This window comes from Bufo gargarizans, chromosome 2, assembly GCF_014858855.1.
Source record: "Bufo gargarizans isolate SCDJY-AF-19 chromosome 2, ASM1485885v1, whole genome shotgun sequence".
Taxonomy (NCBI): domain Eukaryota; kingdom Metazoa; phylum Chordata; class Amphibia; order Anura; family Bufonidae; genus Bufo; species Bufo gargarizans.
In genome coordinates, this window is record NC_058081.1 from 636636860 (window position 1) to 636660450 (window position 23591).

General features: G+C 41.9%; 1 protein-coding gene across 1 annotated transcript in view; it reads left to right on the forward strand.

The window, feature by feature from the left end:
• AJAP1 (adherens junctions associated protein 1) overlaps window positions 1-23591 on the forward strand; it is a 245785-nt gene that overhangs the window by 41398 nt on the left and 180796 nt on the right. The gene's annotated exons all lie outside the window — the stretch shown is intronic.

Sequence of the window (23591 nt, forward strand, 5' to 3'; positions counted from 1 at the left end):
AATGACAGCAGTGAGAGCTTCCATCTGTATTGATGGAAGTGCTCATAGCAGCTCAGTGGGCCCCCCCAGGAGCATTGGGCCCTGGCACTTGCCCGGGGATGCCGGGTTATGACGCCGGCCCTGTACACAGACCCATTGAAATGAATGGGTCAGGATTCAGTGCCGGTGCTATGCGTTCACGTCACGCATTGCACCTACGTGGAAAACTCGTTCATGTGAAAGGGGCCTAATGAATGACAAAGATTATAAGGGATACATGTCTATAACTGATAACACCTCATCACCAGCATTTACTGTAAGCTGGAAAATGATCATAATTACCACCAAAATAATCTAGTCTACGACCTGCCTCCAAAAAATCACAGACACAACTTTTTCTTTTTTTACGGACACAGGAAAAAAAGTTGCCTATATTTACAAACTGTCCACAAATTTCTGGACAGTTGGCAAACCTGTTTAGCGAACAGCTCACCTTGGCTCCCTAGCTGTAACACGGTCCTCTGCGATTGGACAGCGTCCCAGCCAGGGAGAAGGATTAGCCCCCTGAGGGATAAATTTATCAAACTGGTGTACAGGAGAACTGGCTTAGTTGCCCAAAGCAAACAATCAGATTCCACATTTTATTTTATGGCTCCTTTGGAAAATGAAAGGTGGAATCTGATTGGTTGCTGTGGGCTACTAAGCCAGTTCTACTTTACACCAGTTTGATAAATCTCCCCTAGGAGTGCACCAAAAACGGCAGGGGGCACAGCGCTGGAGCGGAGGGTATTTTCTTAAAAAAATTGTGTTTTCATCTATAGTGGCAGCACTATCTGGTATTTGTCAATTTGTGACACAAAAACCCATCAAAGTTATTCTTTAAAAGGTTATCTCCTGGTTATATATTAAGTTACCCTATTAGATTTAAAAAATTAAAAATACCCATGTCTAGGTACTATATTGCTTTTCTTTTGACTCTCTGTTATAACCTCCACTTAATATGTCCAGTGCTGGTGGTCACACGTGCTCAGTAGCTCAGGCCCACCACTTGTATCCTTTTATACACAGGTGGAGTGATCCTGTTATTGTGCAGGTGAGCAAACTGCACTTCTCACAGCTTCTTTTCTTAGGGGTAAGAAAATAAAAATAACGGGGGACCATAACAAGTATTTAATTGCACTAGCTACACAAGAAACAATTCAAGTTTAAAACTAAAAGGAAAAATTTCCAGTAATTAGCTGAGTGATATTCCTACAAATTTCTTATTTTCTTGGGTAAGGTAAGTGAGTATAGGCTTTTTTTGTTTCTTCAGCTCCCTTTAAGTCAAGAAATGAACAACTTAGAACCCGTTTTTATACCTCTACCATAGAATTTCATGTCCTATGGCCTCATGCACATGACCGTTCCGTTTTTTTTTGCGGTCTGCAAATTGCAGATCTGCAAAACACGGAAGCCGCCCGTGTGCCTTCCGCAATTTGCGGAACGGAACAGGCGGCCCATTGTAGAAATGCCTATTCTTGTCCGTAAAATGGACAAGAATAGTACATGCTATATTTTTTGGGGCAGGGCCACGAAATGGAGCAACGGATGCGGACAGCACACGGAGTGCTATCCGCATCTTTTTCAGCCCCATTGCAGTGAATGGGTCCGCACCCGAGCCGCGAAAACGGCTCAGATGCGGACCAGAACAACAGTCGTGTGCATGAGGCCTAACTCTGTACATTCAGACCCTAGTAAAATGCAGAACTCCATAGGCAATAGCCTGCAGTAAGGCCTCTTTCACACGAGCGAGTTTTCCGCGCTGGTGCAATGCATGACGTGAACGCATAGCACCTGCATTGAATCCTGACCCATTCATTTCAATGAGTCTGTGTACATGAGCGTTTTTTTTCACTCATGAGTTCTGCGTTGCATGAAAATCGCATCATGTTCTGCGTTTTTCACGCAGCCCTGGCCCTATAGAAGTGAATGGGGCTGCGTGAAAAACGTATTGCATCTGCAAGCAAGTGCGGGTGCGATGCGTTTTTCACTGATGGTTGCTAAGAGATGTTGTTTGTAAACCTTCCGTTTTTTTATCACGCATGTGAAAAACGCATCAAAACGCATTGCACCTGCGCGGAAAAAACTGAACAACTGAACGCAATCGCAGACAAAACCGACTGAACTTGCTTGCAAAGTGGTGCCCTAAACGCATCCGGACCTAATCCGTCACGCTTGTGTGAAAGAGGCCTAAAGGTGATTGCCCGTCATACAGTTCTTTGCATTTCAGCCTTTGCGTCTCTGTGGGGTACTGATGAATGTAGTCGATGTATCAAACAAACCACATCTGTCTTTTTATATGTGTGGAAATAACTTTCCTGAAAATAAATATGTCGCCTTGGGCTGTTATGGCTTTTGCTTGTGTTACTCATCTCAGTTTAGAGAAATAATGATGAATGACTGATATAGAGCAAATAGCGCATTCAGTCAGAAGTGGATCATGAACGGCAAATCTAAGCGCTGCTTTGATATGAAAGTTGACATGAGGATGGATTGATAATGAGAATTCATTGCACAGCAAGATGAGAGTTTGATCAGGGGTCTGCTTCAGAGATGTACTGAGGTTTCTCAGTGAAGAACTTCATCTTACCATAACATTCAGCTACTGCAACTGTAGTGGTATCATCCTTTACATCCATTATATTATGATTTGTGCCTATACTCTATGAAAAACTTAATTGGGTAAAAAAAACTAAAAACTAATGAAGATCTCCCATTCCAATACTTGCCTGGTCCCCTCTGCTCTCTAATTCCTCTTGTCACACAGAAACTGACTGCTCAACCATTCGCTGGCTGAGGTAGGTCACCATTCATTGGTTAGAATAGAGAGTCATTTCGTGCATCAAGAAGGACCAGGAAATAGAGAACACCATGAGGCGTAGGAATGGGTGGGACAACACATTTAATTTCTGCTGTGTGGTCCTCCTGCCGAGAGTCCTTACTAGAGATGAGCGAATCGAAGCTGACGAAGTCGAATTCGTTCCGAATTTCTGAAAAAATTTGATTCTGAACAAATACAAATTTCCTCGCACTTCATGGTAATGAATCGCAATTTTTCCTAACATGGCGGCTAACAGGCTACAATGGAGGCTCACACATTGTGAGGACATGAGGCAAGGAACTCTGCGAAGTTGGGGAGGAACCATAATGCACTGCATGCAGCCAATCAGCAGCCAGCCAGCCCGGTGATGTCAAAGCCCTATAGATACGGCGGCCATCTTGGAGTCTGCCATTCACTATCATACTTTGTTCAGGGTCAGACGTGTATACAGGCGCTAGGGAGAGTGAAAGAAAAACTAATTGTTAAAAAAAAAAAAAAACGATTTACTAGTGCAGTGAAAGGATAGTGAGAGGAATCATTTCACAGGCAGGGAGAGTCGTGTGCAGATGCTCGTGAGAGTCATAGGAAAATCCTCATTGTGAAAGAAAGTGATTTATAAGTGCAGGGAAACATTACTTGGGGATCCAGATAGTCTCATCATACAGCTCTGTCATTCCAGCAATTAGTTATTGGGGTGTAAGTGCTATGTTGAAAAACCTTTAGGCTAGGTCTACACGACGACATTTGTCGCGCGACAAAAAGTTGCGCGACAGATAGGGTGCAACATTTGTCGCGCAACATTTTGTTGCACTAATGTCGCGCGACAATTTTTATAATGGCAGTCTATGGTGTCGCACTGCAACATGTGACATGCTGTGACTGCGACGCGACAGTCGCAGAAAAATCCATCTCGAATGGATTTTCTGCGACTGTTGCGTCGCAGTCGCAGCATGTCGCATGTTGCAGTGCGACACCATAGACTACCATTATAAAAATTGTCGTGCGACATTAGTGCAACAAAATGTCGCGCGACAAATGTCGTCGTGTAGACCTAGCCTTAGTGGCTTTTATCTGTGAAAAAATATATATATATACGCAGGTCACTTTTGCTGTTAACTGCGCTGATATCATTTAGTGGTCTATTTCAATACAATGCGAGAAATATTTACGCAGGTCACTTTAGTTGTTATTTGCGCTAAAAGCATTTATTGCCATATTTCTAGAGAAAAACAAAAAATAGACTAAGTTCAAATTTGCTGTTATTTGCGCTAAAAGCGTTTTTTTTGGTCATATTTCACTACAATACGAGAAAAATAGACACAGTTCATATTTGCTGTTATTTGCCCTAAAAGCATTTATTGTCATATTTCACTACAATACTAGAAAAATAGACGCAGTTCACATTTGGTGTTATTTGTGCTGAAAGCGGTTATTGTCATATTTCACTACAATACGAGAAAAATAGATGCAGTTCACATTTGGTGTTATTTGCGCTAAAAGTGTTTATTGTCATATATCACTACAATATGAGAAAAATAGACACATTTCACATTTGGTGTTATTTGTAGTAAAAGAGTTTATTGCCATATTTCTAGAGAAAAATAAAAATAGACTCATATTTGCTGTTATTTGTCCTAAAAGCATTTATTGTCATATTTCACTACAATATGAGAACAATAGACGCAGTTCACATTTGGTGTTATTTGCTCTAAAAGCTTTTATTGTCATATTTCACTACAATACGAGAAAAATAGACGCGGTTCACATTTGGTGTTATTTGCGCTAAAAGCATTTATTGTCATATTTCTAGAGAAAAAAAGAAAAAATATTTTCAGTTCACTTTTTCTGTTATTTACTTAGAAATCGTTTAGTGGCCTATTTTAGTCCAATACGAGAAATATATACACAGTTCACTTTTGCTGTTATTTACGCTGAAATCGTTTCATTGCAAATTTCAAATCCTTTAGTTGCCTATCTCAGTAAAAAAAATATATATATATTTGGCGCTTTTAGGGGTGTTTTAATTTGCTTTTCATTTATTTAGTTCAGCTAAAAGTATGTCAGACAGAGAAGTGCCAGGCCCTGCACAGGGGAGTTTCAGAGGTGTAAATGATTCTGGCGCATGCACAGGTCGCAGCAGAGTAAGGGGGCGTGGCAGCAGGGGTTTCTTCCAGAAGCCTCAGGTCCACATGTCGGCTAGCGGTCGTGTCTTCACCAGCAACCCAGCGGTTCTTGATTGGTTGACAGGATCTTCGACTTTGTCGCAAGTGACAACAGCACCAGCAGCCTGAGTCTAGAGTCGCTGATGAGCAGCTTTATTCACCCGAATTGTGAAGAAACTACTCAACAGCAGCAGGTAGACCTGGAGCAGGACCTGAACCAGCAGGTGGTGGCATACTTTGACAGCACCCTGCCAGCCGTTATAGAAGATCCGCTGGACTGCTGGGCAGCCAAACTAAATTTGTGGCCGCAACTGTCCAAGTTTGCCCTGGAAAAGCTGTCCTGCCAGGCCAGTAGTGTGGCATTAGAGTGGGTGTTTAGTGCGGCGGGGGCCATAGTTACCCCAAGAAAAACTTGCCTTTCCACTCAAAATGTGTAGAGACTTACTTTTGTCAAGATGAATCAGGTGTGAATCAGCCAGGATTTCCACCCACCAATGCCTGATGCACCAGATTAGATCATCCATCTCCACACTATGTCATCGAGCCACTCTGTGGTATCATGCTGCTGCTGTTGCTGCCATGTCCACACTATGACACTATGCCACTCTGTGGTATCATGCTGCTGCTGTTGATGCCATCTCCACACTATGTCACCATCTGTGGACCAATCATACTTCTGCTGTCACCTCCACACTTTGTCATTGTGCCACTCTGTGGCCTCTTGATGCTGCCGCCACCTCCAGACTCTGTCATTGTGCCACTTGGTGGTCTCCTCATGCTGCTTCCACCTCACCACTATGTCATAGGGCCACTCCGTGGCCTTCTCATGCTGTTACCACCCTCCCCACTCTATGACTAGTGTTGATCACGAATATTCGAATTTCAAATTTTTATCGCGAATATAGGTACTTCGAAAATTCGCGAATATTTCGAATATAGTTATATATATTCATAATTTCGAATATTCAATTTTTTTTTTTTTTTATTAGTACACATGATCCCTCCCTGCTTCTAGCTTGTGGGCCAATAAGAAGGCTGCAATATACTTGACTTTAGGAGTAGTAGTGTTTGCGAATTTTGCTCTATATTAGTTTTTTCGAATATTCGCTATATTGCTATATATTCTTGTTTTAGAATATTCCGAATATTCGAAAAAACAAAGTTATAGCAATATAGCGAATATTCGAAAAAAAAAAAAAGAATATAGAGCAATTATAGCTAATATAGTGATATAATCTTCTTTGTGTAATATTTGTAATTTTTTTCTCATCTGAAGTTTAGATTGGAAAAAAATTACAACTATAAAAAAAAAAGATTTTAGCACTATATTAGCTAAATTGCTCTATATATGTTTTTTTCGAATATTCGCTATATTGCTATATATTCTTGTTTTAGAATATTACGAATATTCGAAAAAACTAAGTCATAGCAATATAGAGAATATTCGAAAAAAATCGAATATAGAGCAATTTAGCTAATATAGTGCTATAATCTTCTTTATCTAATAGTTGAAAATTTGCAATAAAAATCAAATGCGAAAATCCGCATAGTACACAATCATTACCTTGCCGATTTTTTCAAGTAAAAGATAATCACGAATTTTCGAATATTCGCCGAATATTCTAAAAAATATTTGCGAAATATTGCGAATTCGAATATGACCCCTGCCGCTCATCACTATCTATGACGAGGTCGTTATTGTCCTTGTTTGGCCTTCTTGAAATCACCATTTATTTGACCTTTGTTCTGATCGGTCAGAAGGAAGGAAAAATTAGACACACAATGAATCCTGTCTGTGTAGCAGCTGTAAGGCCTGTATGCTCGCATCAGAATTGGCTTATTATTTGGTAGCCAAAAGCAGGAGTGGGTACAAAACACAGAATACATGCAAATATTACCTTCACGTGTCATCTCTGTTTTAGATACACTCCTATTTTTTTGGCATTACCAATACTCATGTATTACTGAGCAAATGCTGACCGAGTGAAGGCATATGCTCCAATGACAGAATTCATTTTTCATGGGTTATTGTTCTGACGGATCAGAGGAACGGCAAAATAATCAGCGACACCCTCTCCAGTCTGTCGGGGGGCTCTATTTGTATAAGCATTTGATAGAACAGGTTCTGTAGACATCTATGTGGAATCAGCTGATGAAGGTGTAAAAGGAGTGCGCTTCTTCTTGGCGCTAACATAGACCTGTAAGGCTGAGTTTATACTTGAGTTATTGGTCAGTTTTGGCCCCATAACTGCCCAAATAAGTGAAGTGTGCAGTGATTCTTAGAGCAACACCTGTCATCTGCTTGTCACACTGACAGTATTATTTCACTACCCCAGCACACTCCCTATGCGTTTTACTGCAAGGCACAATGTTCTACACCCATATAAAGGCTCTATGCAGCCCAGAAATAGCTGTTTTTATTGCGATTCATCACCAATATATTCGGATCGAAGCAAATTTTTTCGGGAATTCGGCGAACCGGCCAAATAAAAATTTTTAAACATTTGTTCATCTCTAGTCCCTACAGCAGGAGATAAGCCTATTTTTGGAGAACCTTTCTGACGTAAAAATATTGTTCAAAATAGACCACCCCTTTAAACTACTGTAACTTTGCATCTTCTCGTGCATTCAATTTCTAAATATGTGTCATTTTATGTACAAGTGGTACCTTGGATCTGAACCCGAGTTCGGTAAAATGTTTTTTACAGTAGAAATACATTTTTGAAGTTATTACCCGAAGTCTCGCTCCTGCTCCGTACAGTATTACTTACAAACTTTTAGGCGAATTGACTTTGGATGGTTCATATAAAGTCGTTTCGCTAATCCCTAAAAGGTAACATATTTGAAATACTATACACTTGAGTAAAATGCATATTATAGTATTATTATTATTATTATTATTATTATTAGAGATGAACGAATTTCCGCTTATGAAATTTGTTTGCGATTTGTTTGTTGGTAAAAGGTGAATTGCGTTATGGATTCCGTTACCACTGACCATAACGCAATTCTATGATGGAATGCATAACGGAATGGCTTTAGAGGCATTCCGTTATTCATTCCGTCATAATAGAAGTCTATGGTCTGCATCCCGTTTCCGTTATGTATTCCATCATAGAATTGTGTTATGGTCTGTGGTAACGGAATCCATAGCGCGATTCACCTTTTACCAAGAAACAAATCACAAACAAATTTCATAAGTGGAAATTCGGGCATCTCTAATTATTATTATTATTTTTATTGTGTTTTACGTTATATAAAATGCCTTTATATAATACTATACCGGTTAAGTGTCTGCACTGCCATCTGGTGGCCATGGGAGTAAATGTATAGAAAAATAAATCTAAATACAGGTAAAGCTATACAACCATTACCACTATATATAGAAATAAGGTGAAATTATTATTTAGATTTTGTTTACTGTTGATGGTATATGATTAAGAAAAGTTTATTATTATTATTTTTATTATTATTTTCATATTCTTTAATGCAGATGCAAAACCACTACAAGCAATTGCCATCTTGCAGTTTTACAATTCCCCTTCTCCCCTCCTGTCTGCTACAGCACATAGTAGAGGAGTTTTTTTAAAGTTTTTTTTTGGGGGGGGGACTTAAACACAGAATCTGTCCAATCTGTTGATTCATAACAGAAGCTTTAAGCCAGATGGGACATTCACTTTCTATTAGGGTATATTTATTTGTAGGGAGACCCTCAGAATCAGTTCTAGGTGGATGCACGGAACCCCAGTCTGATAATAGATCTAGGATTCAGAACATAGATGTAAGTCATAAAGTAATCATTATCAAGAAGGATCAGAGCAATGAAAGCAACTTGTAGAGGAACACAGAAGAAGTGAAGCAACACTACAGAAATCTCTTGTTAGGACGGCCTAACAAAAATTAGCTTGTTGAAGCATTCTTTGATTCTCTAATTGCCTGATCGTGTTTAAAAGACCTCTGCAGGACGTTCCCATCTAACAATCATTAATAGATTTATTTCATTTGTGAGAAATCTATGTAAGGGAATTGCATGAAGACCAACACCTCCATCAGAATCACTTAGCTACAGTCAGTTTCTCTGTTCCAAATTCCCCGAAGTTCTGTCAACAGAACAAAGACAACCATTTTGAGTAATGTGTCATAAATTAATGCAATACAGTCAGCTGGTTGTCCTAAAACAGGGGATAAAGGCAACCTGTCCTCTCCCGTATGCTGTCCTCACGGAGGGAAGCATAGTGTAATGACAGACCCACTGGTTTCAGAGGTATGTCCGTCCTGTTATGGCATTTTGTACTTTTAGAATACAGACATACTGTGTGAGATTGTCTGATGTTGCTCTCTGTCCTAGCCCTTCGCTATCTCCAGACAGAGATTGACAGGTAACTTTCCTTCAGCACATCAGAAAGAAAACTGTCAATCATCGTCCACTTATATGTTAAAGTGTAGCAGATTTTTAAAACCATGGCAACAATACCTCTAGTAAATGGGACCCTACTCTATAATGACACCTCTCCTTAGGTCTACGAGTCATCTAAATGAATTCAGGGAAAGTAGGATTGAGCTATATTCTTTTCTAATCAAAACAGCCATAGACAGGTGGGCTGATAGGGTGGCAGCCTCTATTTTGGTTTTGAATCAAAGCTACCCATCTGTATCAGGATATACAAAAATAGAGCATAATGTATCTGAATCCTGTTTTCATTGAATTCATTTTGAGGACTAAATACAAGGAGAGGTGAGTCATGTTAGTGTAGGGTTCAATTTAAAGAGGGCACCTTGGCGTGGTGGATGGGAATGTTTATTTTGAGCAGAATATTTAAGTGTGTCATATTGAATAATATACTGAATGTAGCATTGGTAAAATATATAATCCATATATTCAGTGTATCCAGAGTGCTGTTGCATTGTCTGTTTTTGTATTGTAGCAATGTGCACCAATGCATTTATTTCATAGTTCTTTCTATGCACAGCTATACCGAGAAATATGTCAATCAGGGCCTGGAGAGGGGAGGGAGCCTTCACATCACTCACATAAAAGGACTCTTTGCTAGCAGTACTGGCCACACACTGTGATTAACATGATTAACAGATTAACATATGAACATGTAAATTTGCAAAAATGTTTGCACTTTAATATGCAAATTATTGTTTTATTGTAAATTCTGAGATGTATGGGAATAAGATAGGCTTCACAAAGTTCATTAAACAGAGGTCTGTATCTGCTCAGTAACTAAATACATTACCAGGAAAATCACTACATTAAAATGGTAACAAATAAAAGTAATAATTAAAGGGAATTAAAGGGAAAGAACCACTAAACCTTGCCTAATAATAATAAACCACTGACATCAAATTGCCTGTAACTACAATATGCTACTGTCAAAGGGGACATAAAAAATCTGATAGGTTCAAGGTTCACTTTAAAGAGATTTTCCAACCAAATTAATTGACAGCAATGCAAATTGATTGGTGGGGTTCTGCCTGCTGGAACCCCAGCAATCCTCAAAAGAACAAAGCAGCAGTGCTAGTTGTGTGTATTGGTCTTTCAGATATTTTTTTCTACACATAAATGACCCCCATTGTGCAGGGAATTACAGTTAAAGGGAGTCTGTCACCTCCATATGGCCAGATACAGTGCTTACATTGCCCTATAGCACACCTATACATGAATGTTATGGTACCTTTGTCTTTGTCTATAGACTTGCAGAAGTTGGAAAAACAAAATTTTATTGATATGCAAATGAGCACTCACAAGTGCCCAGGGGCGGCGTTCACTGTGTTGGTGCCCAGGCTGCCCTGCCTTTTTTCATTGTTCCCCCGCCCCAACCTCTGCATATGCCCGTCCTCCTATTCCCTTGCATCATCCTAAGGTCCGGCCGAGATCCCACGATTGTGCACTGCCTCGACGGGCCGGAGCATGCGCACTGCGATGCCCATTGTTGGCACGGCATCGCTTTAACTACTGAGCATGCTCCGGCGAACGGTGCAAAACCAGCCGTTCAGTGGAGCGGGGGAACAATGAAAAAAAGGCAGGGCAGCCTGGGCACCAGCACAGTGAACGCCGCCCCTGGGCACCAACACAGTGAACGCCGCCCCTGGGCACTTGCAAATGCTCAATTGCATATGAATCAAAGTTAGTTTTTCCAGCTTCTGCAAGTGTAAAGACATAGACAAAGGTACCATTACATTCATGTATAGGTGTGCTATAGGGCAATGTAAGCACTGTATAAGGCCATATGGAGGTGACAGACTGCCATTATCTTGGATTTTGATATGTTGTTATACACACTGTTATATAACACATTATGGATACCCTATTGTACTGTCTCTCTGACGTTTACAGTATACATGACTATTTTAGACTCCACTTCTATGTCTGCTATCTTTGTCATTTTTTTATTGTCTGTTTTAAACTAATTTTTTTATAAAGGATAGTAATTGAGTATTACATAGTGTGTACTGTGCAGGAATTCCTCATACTGTAGGTGGTGTTAGTATTAAGACAAGTGACTGTGTCCTATAGGGGCAGTGTAAATGTCCTTCACATATGCACTCTGCTTTTCAAAGAGACTATCGCACAGAGTCTTCAGACTCCTTCACTTTTTTAACATTTTGTTAATATTGCCGTCTTGGGCTAAAATTCAATTATTCCCTCATCAATCTGCACTCAATCTTCTGCAATGAGTAAGTGAAAACTGAATTTTAGAAATGTTTGAAAATGTATTGAAAAAGGAAAAACAAACATTTCACATGGACATAAATCCCCAGCACAGACAGGACTAAATAATACCATTCTGGTTGCCTGCAGCCACCACTAGAAGGAACTTACTGTATACTATTTAAACATTGAACGCAATAATATGCTTTAACCCCTTCCCGACATCCTCTGTACGTGTACAGCAGATGTTGGATATTTAAAGATGGTGCCCACTCAGGATCTGAGCAGGTAACCTAACTGGCAGTTTCTTGCTATTTTAGACAGCAGACAATTGATGGCTGAGTCTGTGATCATAGACAACTCCGAGACTGCATCTAAGTGGGTATCTACTGGGAGTATGGCGCTCCTGGTGAACGTACGACCCCTCCACTCCACAATGAGATTGCATTAGCTTTTTAGTTTCTATGAAAGCCTGGAACCTACTGAAGGCTAAAAGACCTGCTATAGCAAATCTATTATCAAGCTCTGTCTGTGGTAAGACTGAATATGAACACTTGTGGTATAAGTGTTCTAATGATCGCATGTTTAAGTCCCTTAGGAGGATTAAAAATAAAGGTAAAAAAAATAATCATGAACTAAGCTATAAAAGTGTATCCCATATGGTGAATGGCATAAAAGAATACTATCAATAAAAACTACAGACTGCTTTACAAAAAATAAACCCTTACACAGTCCTGTACATTTAAATACTAAAAAGGTACAGATGTCAGAATATGCTAATGCAAATCATTTGTATTTCAAAGCTTTATTTATTTTTTAACAATACGGGCTCAAATATTTTGTACAAAATGATTTGCCGAGCATCTCTAATTTATGAGCATAGCACAAGCAATATAATTCATTTTCGTACTTTATTTGGTTTGCAGAGAGCTGTTGCATTGTATGTTTTGTTCTAAGAAAAACTACAGCATTTTGAAATGGGGGCAATCGTGCTAACCCAAAGAATGAAGCTAACCTGTTTTACTGCATATGGAAAACACTGTAAAACATTGGCGAAATTGCATTCTACCCCATTTGGATTTATTTTCAGCTTCCTACTGCATCAAATTGCACACAAATAATGCCATTAGAAAATAAGGATATGGTTACGTGAACAGAAGAATAAAAAAGCTGGAAGGGAGGAAGTAAGAAATTAAAAGACAAAAATACAGAAAATGGCTTTGTCAGGAAGGGGTTAAAAAAAAGTAAGAAAAAATATAAAGATTTCCCGGTTACACAAACTTAACACAATTGTTAAGTATAATTCATATTACATAACATAATACAGTATATGATTGACAGAAATGACAGTAGCCATAGCTTAGAACTGGGATGCTCAACCTGCTGCCCTCCAGCTGTTGTAAAACTACAACTCCCACCATGCCCTTCTGTAGGCTGATTAGCTGTAGGCTGTCCGGGAATGATGGGAATTGTAGTTTTGCAACAGCTGGAGGGCCGCAGGTTCAGCATGCCTGGCTTAGAAGATTACTTTACAAAATCCTTGCCATGTCTGTGCCCTCAGTGACGCCTAAAATAAACTTCCAGACGTTAAATCCTTCCGTAAAGTCCTTCTGGGAATCTTGGTAGATGTATACTTTTCCTTGATGTCTGTCTTCATGAATTACTCTGTCGTAACACAGTACATACCTTGAATACTTGATGCTTAGAGGCAATATAAAGGTGTTCGATATAGACACAAGAAGGAGAAATTTAGCCGGTATAGAGGACTCTAGACTTTCCTCCAGAAAATGAAAGTGTTTTATTTTGCTGTCTCTGACTTCTGTGGATTTGCTTTGAAATATATTCTTCGTACAGAGGCATGCTTAAAGGTGCAGCAAACCCACAGGTAAAATGTCTCGCCCTAAAAGTGCTGGTTTATTTTACCCTATGCATTAAATAAACGGTGGTTATACAGATATAAAGCTGCGCTGTATGGCTTAAAACAAGGAAAAGTAAAATACTGTATTACAAAGATTTTTTAACAAAAAAGGATTCCTTTATTTTATTTATGTTGCTTATATAGCACAAATATATATTGTGGGGATTTGCTCCAGTAGACAGGACAAGCAGACACAGTATAGAGGCAAAGACTAGTTTGTAACTCAAAAACTTAAGTGTTTTATTCACACTTATGGCAACAAAACAGTCCATTTGCAGTTTTGGTGTTTGGTCACACCTCAAAAACAGTCACCTCTTATCCTGGGTGTTAATCCACACCCGGTCAGCGTAGCACAGGACAGAGCAGTCCTCCCGGATTCAGGGCTCCAGCCTGGCACAAGGCTCAGATCCCACAGAGATTGCCAGAGCTCCAATGACAGAGAGAGATCACCACCACCTGACACTGCTGGCTGTTTTTTATAGGCCTTTCAAAACCCGGCCTGGAACGTAGGGAGTAGTCACCCGCCGAGCACTTTGGCTACTACCAGTAAGAGCTGTCCCAGTTCAGCTATTACAGCTATACTAAATAGCAAGGTGTCAAACTGCAACTGCTGCTGACACATGAAAAATGGCACTTACTCCACCAAGGCCAGGAACCTCGGTGACACATACATTACGCCAACGACGGTCCCTTGCAACTTCCTACAATATATATATACATATATATTCATTAGAGATGACAAAGTGAAAATTCTATTTGCAACACATGCGAATTTCCTCGCGCTTCGTGGTAACAAATCACAATTTTTCCTAAAATGGTGGCTAAACGTGTGGGGACATGGGGCAAGGAACTGTGGGAATGCGGGATGACCCATAATGCAATGTATACAAACAATCAGCAGCCAGCCAGCCCTGTGATGTCACAGCCCTATAAATGTTAGATTCAGACATTTAGATTCAGATTTAGATGGCCATGTTAGATTCAGACATTTTCCAGCATTCTGAGTGCAGGGACAGACGAGAAGGCTCTGGAGACAGCAATCGGAAAAACCTTATTGTAAAAGAAAAAAATGAAAAAAATGATTTATAAGTGCAGAGAGAGGATAGGGAGGAATCATTTCACAGAATCTTAGTGCAGGGAGAGACATTAGAAGGCGCTAGGGACAGTACTAGAAAAGCAATTTCCAAGTGCAGGGAAAGATTATTTGGAGATCCAAATAGCCATTATACATGTCTGTGAAGGTTCTCATTTATCCAGGTCATGGTATATCTGTAAAGAATAAATCAAGGCAACTGGACGTACTGTAGAATGTTTAACTCGTTCTTCCAATGAGCTTTCTCAATTCTGAGTGACTGTATTCCCAGAGAATTCTTGTACAGTCACTCAGAATTGAGAAAGCTCGTTGGAAGAACGAGTGAAACGTTTTCAAGAAATCTACAGTAAGTACAGTTGCCTTGATTTATTCTTTACAGCCATTATACAGCTCTGTCATTCCAGCAATTTGTTCTTGGGCTGCAAGTGCTATGTTGAAATGCCTTTAGTGGCTTATATCCGTTAAAAAAGAAAAATATATGCGCAGTACATTTATTTGTGGTGAAAGCTTTTAGTGGCGTATTTCATTACAAAAAGAAAAATATGCATGCTGTTCACTGTTGCAGTTATTTGCGGTAAAAGCGTTTAGTGGCCTATTTCAGTACAAAAATAAAAATATATAGACATTTTACTGTTGCAGTTATTTGTGGTAAAAGTGTTTAGTGGCCAATTTCAGTACAAAAAGATAAATATATACCCACTTGACTGTTGCAGTTATTCGTGGTGAAAGCGTTTAGTAGCCTATTTCAGTACAAAATTAAACATATATTCTTAGTTCACTTCGGCAGTTATATGTGTTGAAAGCGTTTAGTGTCCTATTTCAGTACAAAAAGAAAAATATATAATTGCTATTAGGGGTGTTTTAATTTGCATTTAATTTATTTAGTTCAGCTAAAAGTATGTCAGACAGAGAAATGTCGGGCCATGCACAGAGGAGTGGCAGAGACCTAAATGTTTCTGGTGCAGGCAGAGGTCACAGCAGAGTAAGGGGGCATGGCAGCAGGAGTCGCAGCAAGAGGCCTGAGCCCCTGGTGTCATCTAGCGGTCTTGTCTTGACCAGCAACCCAGCTGTTTTTGATTGGTTAACTCGGTCATCCACTTCATCCCAAGTGATATCAAACACCCCAGCCCACAGTCACTGGGTTCGTCAGACACAACCCTTATTTGGCATGGCCCGGGAGCTGGCCCTGTGCCCTCACCTGTCCTCAACCTACCTCTGTCCTTTCCTCCACTAGGCGGGCAAGTAGTGATGAGGAGAGTGGCGTGGGAGCTGGTATTGCGAGCAGTCAGGTGCCTGACCCAGAGACATTTGAGAAGGACATCAGTGACGTGCAGACAGTACTTGATGATGATGATGTAGCTGATCGTACTTGAGAGCTGGGTGATGAAAGGGCTTAATTTTTTTCTTCCACACACTTTCTAAATAATCCTTTAGCAAGGCGAATAGATGCTGGATGACGGGGACGCTCCATGACCTTCCCAGGAGCTTCTGTCGGGAGCAACCTTTCATTTCTGAGATGTGCGTATAGTGCGGGGGGAATCCGAAGACCCTCTCTATCTCCGTACACCACAGGATGTCCTCCTTCCCATCCATGATGACTGGGAACTTGTGATGTTTTTCCTGACGAAAAGACCAGAGGCTAGTAGTTATGGTTTGAATCTTGATGAACTTTGCTACTCTTCCGGGCTCCAAGCAATCTTGAAGCTTTGTCTTCTCATTGTCTGTTAATACTAGAAGACTGTTCATGCTAGGCAGGTTCCCCCAGAACTATGTGCGGGTTAACCACAGATAATTCATTATAAGAATTGCCCCCTATTATCAGATCGAATTGTCCCCATTCTTCAATCTGTTTCCTGGTTATATTCTGTATGTCGCCCACATATACAATCTGCCCTGGATGGCGTACCCGTCCTATCGTGATGGCGTCCTCACACACCTCTGATGCCATATATTTTTCAACATTGATTCTAAGCTCTTTCTATGATGACTGGGAACTCGTGATGTTTTGAAGCTTTGTCTTCTCATTGTCTGTAGCTACTAGAGGCCAGTTCATGCCAGGCAGATTCCCCCAGAAGTATGTGGCTCGATGAGCAGCCGATACCGCACTTGCATCAATCTTGACAGGATTCTTCTCTAGATGGAGAGATATTGTTTTTTGGAATGCTTTCTTCATCGCAACCACGTAGTTGAATAACCAGAAGACTGGCCGATTCTCTCCTGTCTTAGGCAACACTTATTTTTTTAATTAAATTTATTAAATATTTAACATTAAATGGAACCAAAACTTGGTTAAAATTATAAGAAACTAAACCTAAATTTGCCAATATATTATCCCAACCTTCGATGTAAATTCCCGGACATTGCCAAACTTTTTGTGCCGGAAAACATGTATTATTAAATCGTGCAGAGCCGAAGTGGCCTCCTCATGCTGCTGCCATCTACACAATCTCTCGTCGTCTTGCCACTCTGTGGACTCCTCATGCTGCTGCCACCTCCACAATCTCTCATCGTTGTGGTACTCTGTGGCCTCCTCATGCTGCTGCCACCTCCACAATCTCTCATCGTCGTGCTACTCTGTGGCCTCCTCATGCTGCTGCCACCTCCACGATCTCTTGTTGTTGTGCCGATCTGTAGCCTCCTCATGCTGCTGACACCTTCACAATCTGTTGTTGTCGTGCTACTCTGGCCTCCTCATGCTGTTGACACCTCCACACTTTATCATTGTGCCACTCTGTGACCTCCTCATGCTGCTTCCACCTCCAATATCTCCTTTTGTCGTGCTACTCTGGCCAACTTATCGTCAGGCTACTCTGTGGTCTCTTCATGCTGCTGCCACCTCCACAATCTCTCATCGTTGTGCCACTCTGGCCTACTGATGCTGCTGTCACCTCCAGACGGTGTCATTGGGCCACTCTGTGGCCTCCTCATGCTGCTTCCACCTCACCACTATGTCATAGGTCCACTCTGTGGACTTCTTATGCTGTTCTCACCCTCCCCACCTCCTGACTGGTCCACTATGGCTGACATCATCATTTATTTGACCTTTCTTCTGATCTGCCAGAAGGAAGTAAAAATGGAAAAATGAGACGCACAACAGATCTTGTCTGTGTAGCAGCCTTAAGGCCTGTATGGTCGCATCAGAATTGGCTTATGATTTGGTAGCTAAAAGGAGGAGTGGGTGCAAAACACAGAAGACATGCAAATATTCCATTCACATGTCATCTCTTCACAGTAATGTTAATGCATATTTGGGTAGGTATATAATCTGTAAGTCACTGAAAAATTAAACCTACTTTAAAACTTAACTTTCATATAAGATAATAATTCAAATAAATCCCACAAGACAATATATGTTTTGGATAGCTACAGATGATTATCTAGTGGAGTACATAGACAGGGTATGCAGTACCTATGACATATAGATAACACACTGAGTCATATATGACCACTCACGGTTCAGGCGTATAATACTATGGACGTCTGTGCTGGATCCAGTTCAAGGATTCCAAAGCTCCCGGTCTTCTATTCTTTTGCTCAGGCTGTGAATGTAGTCCTTTCACTGCAGGTGTTCCAGGGGGTTCAAGATGAAAAAATTAGAACAATGAGGGAGATCTGGCCCTATAATACTAAGGGTCCCTACCTAAAAGTGGAGAAAATCCCCGCTTATATGCGGAGGTATCACCCCCTGTTGGAGCGACCCCACTTATCGATGACTGACCCTGGATAGCTGACCCTAAAAACCTTTTACTCAATTCTGTGGCAGAATCATCAGGGGATAAGAATAATGAATGAATGGCCTAATAGCCAAAAAACTAGATAGTAGTGCTGGTCTTCCCAGGTAAGTAAGTTGCAGTCCAGACTGATAGCTGGCACTGCTGCTGATAAATTCCCCATAAATCAACTAATAACTCCTTACCGGTGTGTGCATTCTGGCGTGCGTTCCAGACGGAGCCATCTTCTGCCGCTAGAACGAGTGGTGGAACGCAACTGACCTCATCACCAAGCGTCCCGGAAGTGCGTCTGTTTAATCAGAGACAATGCTTCCTGTGCGTGAACCACATCTGGAACGCAGATCCGAGCGCACGTCACGTGCGCATTACGTCGGCAGGAAGTGGAAGCACCTTGAGGCCTCATGCACACGACCGTTGTGTGCATCCGTGGCCGTTGTGCCGTTTTCAGTTTTTTTTCGCGGACCCATTGACTTTCAATGGGTCAGTGGAAAAATCGGAAAATGCACCGTTTTGCAGCCGAGGCCGTGATCCGTGTATCCTGTCTGTCAAAAAAATATGACCTGTCCTATTTTTTTGACGGACAACGGTTCACGGACCCATTCAAGTCAATGGGTCCGTGAAAGAACACGGATGCACACAAGATTGGCATCCGTGTCCGTGATCCGTGGCCGTAGGTTGCTTTCATACAGACGGATCCGAAGATCCGTCTGCATAAAAGCTTTTTCTGATCTAAGTTTTCACTTCGTGAAAACTCATTTCCGACAGTATATTCTAACACAGAAGCGTTCCCATGGTGATGGGGACGCTTCTAGTTAGAACACACTGCAAACTTTGTACAAGACTGCCCCCTGCTGCCTGGCAGCACCCGATCTCTTACAGGGGGATATGATAGCACAATTAACCCCTTCAGGTGCGGCACCTAAAGGGGTTAATTGTACTATCATATTCCCCTGTAAGAGATCAGGGCTGCCAGGCAGTAGGGGGCAGACCCCCCCCTCCCCAGTTTGAATATCGTTGGTGGCACAGTGTGGCCCCCCCCTCCCTCCCTCTATTGTAATAAATCGTTGGTGGCACAGTGTGCCCCCACCATCGCCCCCCCTCCTCCCTCCCTCTATTGTATTAAATCGTTGGTGGCACAGTGTGCCAACCACCATCGCCCCCCCCCTCCCTCTATAGCAGTAACATTGGTGGCAGTGTGCGGTCTCCCATTCCCCCCCCCCATCATTGGTGGCAGCGGAGTTCCGATCGGAGTCCCAGTTTAATCGCTGGGGCTCCGATCGGTAACCATGGCAACCAGGAAGCTACTGCAGCCCTGGTTGCCATGGTTACTTAGCAATAGTACAACAGTAGAAGATTCATACTTACCTGCTTGCTGCTGCGATGTCTGTGTCCGGCCGGGAGCTCCTCCTACTGGTAAGTGACAGTTCTTTAGCAATGCGCCGCACAGACCTTTCACTTACCAGTAGGTGGAGCTCCCGGCCGGACACAGACATCGCAGCAGCAAGCAGGTAACTATGAGTCTTCTACTATTGTACTATTGCTAAGTAACCATGGCAACCAGGACTGCAATAGTGTCCTGGTTGCCATGGTTACCGATCGGAGCCCCAGCGATTAAACTGGGACTCCGATCGGAACTCCGCTGCCACCAATGATGGGGGGGGGGGAATGGGAGACCGCACACTGCCACCAATGTTACTGCTATAGAGGGAGGGGGGGGCGATGGTGGGCGCACACTGTGCCACCAACGATTTATTACAATAGAGGGAGGGAGGGAGGGGGGGGCGATGGTGGGCGCACACTGTGCCACCAACGATATTCAAACTGGGGAGGGGGGGGCTGCCCCCTGCTGCCTGGCAGCCCTGATCTCTTACAGGGGAATATGATAGTACAATTAACCCCTTTAGGTGCCGCACCTGAAGGGGTTAATTGTGCTATCATATCCCCCTGTAAGAGATCGGGTGCTGCCAGGCAGCAGGGGGCAGTCTTGTACAAAGTTTGTAGTGTATTCTAACCTGAAGCATCCCCATCACCATGGGAACGCCTCTGTGTTAGAATATACTGTCGGATCTGAGGTTCACGAAGTAGCTCATATCCGACAGTATATTCTAACATAGAGGCGTTCCCATGGTGATGGGGACGCTTCAAGTTAAAATATACCATCGGATTGGAGAAAACTCCAATCCGATGGTATAAAAGAACTCCAGACTTTACATTGAAAGTCAATGGGGACGGATCCGTTTGAAATGGCACCATATTGTGTCAACATCAAACGGATCCGTCCCCATTGACTTGCATTGTAATTCAGGACGGATCCGTTTGGCTCCGCACGGCCAGGCGGACACCAAAACGACTTTTTTTTCATGTCCGTGGATCCTCCAAAAATCAAGGAAGACCCACGGACGAAAAAACGGTCACAGATCACGGACCCACGGACCCCGTTTTTGCGGACCGTTAAAAAAAAACTGTCGTGTGCATGAGGCCTTAGACAGATAGAACGCATATGAACCGCAAACCGAATACATGTCTTGCAATTATTGCAAACCATTACAGGAAATAAAGTTTGCATATAGATAGGTAGTTAGTGCTTCGTTGAAATATACGGTTCATCATGTGAATGCTTATTTATAAATTTTTTCACCGGGGGCTGTTTGGTGTATTCATACTCATGGGATGGCCAAATCTAAATACAAATAGACGGGGATAGGTGATCAGAGGGAGAAAGACGATTGTGTATTTATTCCCATCAGTCAATCCAATATTACCCTAAATCACCCCAGGATCAAAGTTATTAAACCTTTTTCGGTTAGATATAAATCATTATTTTCAACGGATCAATTCATATTATGTACACAGAGGTATTTTGGTAAACTCCTAAATAGCAATGACGAACAAAGAAGTCAAATAAAACATCCAAAAGATAGGATCTCATTGAGGCCCAGTTAGTCTGTGAGTCCACTCCTTCTGCAGAATCCTCCTGTTGAGGTCCCCACCTCTAGGTGAAGGGTGTACCACCTCCACCACACAAAAGCTAATTGCCTTATCATTGCCATCATGGAAGATGCAAACATGTCTGGCGATGGCTGTATCTTTTTAATTCCTTATGTTGCCCAGATGGTCCCCAATCCTTCTTCTGAACTCTCTTTTTGTTTTTCCTACGTACTGTAGTCCGCAGGTACAATTAATCAAATACACCACCCCTGTAGTCTTGCAGTTGGCGAAGTCCCTACTTGTCTTATTGGTTGTGCTACTTATAAAGCTTTTGGTTTGATGAATAAAAGGACAAGCTACATGTGCTACAACGGAAGGTACCAATGGGTCTTCTGTCCAACCACGTGCCCGGTTTTGGGATGGGAGTATAATGGCTGTGAATAAATCTGTCTCCAAGGGATCTTCCCTTTCTATATGTTATGGCTGGATACATAGGGAGCATGTCTCTTATATCTGGATCTAGACAAAGCATCTCCCAATATTTTTTCAAAATGTCTCTGACCTCCTTGTTACAATTGTCAAAAGTTCCTATTATATGAAAAAATGGGTCTATTTCCTTCTCTATTCTCTTCCCTTTTTCATGGGTTATTAATTGATTTACGGGGTATTTATCAGCAGCAGTGCCAACTATCAGTCTGGACTGCAACTTACTTACCTGGGAAGACCAGCACTACTATCTAGTTTTTTGGCTATTAGGCCATTCATTCATCATTCTTATCCCCTGATGATTCTGCCACAGAATTGTGACAGAAGAAACGCATCGGGATTGTTTTTGGGAGTAAAAGATTTTAGGGTCAGCTACCCAGGGTCAGTCATCGATAAGTGAGGTCGCTCCAACAGGGGGTGATACCTCCGCATATAAGCGGGGGTTTTCTCCACTTTGGAATCCTTGAACTGGATCCAGCACAGACGTCCATAGTATTATACGCCTGAACCGTAAGTGGTCATATATGACTCAGTGTGTTATCTATATGTCCTAGGTACTGCATACCCTGTCTATGTACTCCGCTATATAATCATCTGCAGCTATCCAAAACATATATTGTCTTGTGGGATTTATTTGAATTATTATCTTATATAAAAGTTAAGTTTTAAAGTAGGTTTAATTTCACATGTCATCTCTGTTTTAGATCCACTCCTGTTTTTTTGGGGGCATTAGCAATACTGATGGATTATTGAGCAAATGCTGACCGAGTGAAGGCGTATGCTCCACAGATGGGATCCGTTTTTTGTTGGTTATTGTTCTGACGGATCAGAAGAAGGGAAAATTAATCAGTGACGTTAACAGAAATTTACTGATGACACCCAATCCACTCTATCAGGGTGCATCTACTTGTATAAGTGTTTAATAGAACAGGTTCTGTAGACATCTATGTGGAATCAGCTGGTGACGGTGTAAAAGGAGTGCGCTTTTTCTTGACGCTAACATCTACCTGTAAGGCTGAGTTCATACTTGGGTTATTTGGTCAGTTTTGGCCCCATGACTGCCATAATAAGTAAAGTGTACAGTGATTCTAAGAGCGACGCCTGCCATCTGCATATCATACGGACTCACAGTATTATTTCACTACCACAGCAGACTCCCTATTTACAGCTCTTCAAAGGCTCTCTGTAGCCAGGAAATAGCAGTTTTTTAACGTAATTTGCTGCAAATAAATTCGGATCAAATCAAATTTTTCTAAAAAATTTGGGCAATCAATCGGCCGACTACTAAAAAGTAAAGACTGTGGGTGAATTTATTTGTCCAGGCCTTGCTGGTACATCGGTGGGGAATTAAGCCAACTGAGCCTTTGAAGACCCAGTATTATGACTTACTCCACCTCTTGCAAAAGTGGCTACAGCCTGATGTGGTGAGTCCCATGACTATGCTGGATAGACTATTGGCTGATATGTTCTGGAGGGCTCTGCCACCCCCTCTCCAGCACTGGACCGGCCAGGTGTCTCCTGAAAACGCCCTAGAAATGGTGGACCTGGTGAAGGCTACGAGGCTACTAAGACTGTTACAGGGGGTTCTTTTGGGAGGGGGGCAGTCAAACCCCGTAAATCTCCATCCCAGATCCGGTGACTTGTACTAACCAAACCCACCCGGGGTGTACCCTCTACGGTCCTGGCTCCGATAATCTGCTGGCGGTGTCAGGAGCTGGACCATGTAAGAGCTGACTGTCCCCATCCGGTGGAACCCATGGATACTAAGTATGGCTA